This window comes from Cervus elaphus, chromosome 19, assembly GCF_910594005.1.
Source record: "Cervus elaphus chromosome 19, mCerEla1.1, whole genome shotgun sequence".
Taxonomy (NCBI): domain Eukaryota; kingdom Metazoa; phylum Chordata; class Mammalia; order Artiodactyla; family Cervidae; genus Cervus; species Cervus elaphus.
The window spans coordinates 10,734,535-10,735,529 of NC_057833.1; the positions used below are offsets into that span (position 1 = coordinate 10,734,535).

At 49.0% G+C, this 995-nt stretch overlaps 2 non-coding genes across 2 annotated transcripts; both read left to right on the plus strand.

Annotated features, from left to right (window-relative positions):
• Positions 1-377: 377 nt before the first annotated feature.
• Positions 378-520, plus strand: LOC122676266. The gene has a single exon (XR_006335535.1).
• Positions 521-595: 75 nt separating this feature from the next.
• On the plus strand, positions 596-678 carry LOC122676255. Its single transcript, XR_006335525.1, has one exon.
• Positions 679-995: the final 317 nt, after the last annotated feature.

A 995-nucleotide genomic window follows, 5' to 3' on the forward strand; every position in this document is an offset into this window, starting at 1 on the left:
CTTATTTATAATAGAAAAAAATGGAAAATTGCCTAAAAGTACAATATAAAGGACCGGGATTGATTTTTTAGAAGTGGATTATATATTCATTTAATGGAATAAAGTCTGGCTATTAAAATGGAAGGAAAGAATGAAAAGAGCTAAAAGGAGCACCACTCTTAAAATGAGAGTATTAACTTCAAAATCATAACTTTTCTATGTTAACTTACAAAAGAGCTGAAGTTGCAAAGCAAACAACAGGTCTAAAACCTAAGGAAGTAGAACAGCCCAGGGCGGGGAGCCGAGGCTGCTGGACTCGCCCGGGAGGTCCGGGCGCGCGAAGCGGGGCAGGGAAGTTTGCAGGTGTGGGTGTACCGAGTGGCGTAGGGGACAGGGCGCCCCCGGGTCCACGATGCAGCCCCCGGATGAAGCCGCAGTATTTTCCTTATATGATCGGGCCCCGTGACTGGCGGCGCCGCCGGCCCGGAGCCTGAGAGGATTATGAAAACGTGTCAGGCGAAATGGGGCCAGGGACCCGGGGGCTGGGAGGTTAGGGGGAGGCAGTTAGGCTAAGGTTTGGGTGTGGTTAGGGTGGCCCCTGCCGCTCTGCGAGCCCTGGTCGATGATGACGTGACCACTGCGCAATCTGAGTTCTGGGAACTAGGTGATGGAGCGTGTTCTGAGAACGGACTGAGACCGAAAAAAAAAAAAAAAAAGAAAAAAAAAAAAAAAACCTAAGGAAGGGACAAGGTCTGTAGAAAGAAAGGGAATGCAAAGTATTCACTTGGGGTAGATGTCATCAGATACCAATGTATGTGTTAAGTCCCTCAGACATGTCTGACTCTTTGCGATCCCATGGACTGTAACCTGCCAGGCTCCTCTGTCCATGGAATTCTCCAGGCAAGAATACTGGAATGGGTTGCCATTCTCTTCTCCAGGGGATCTTCCCGACCCAGAGATTGAACCCAGGTCTCCCGCAATGCAGGTGGATTCTTTCCCAACTAAGCTATCTGGGA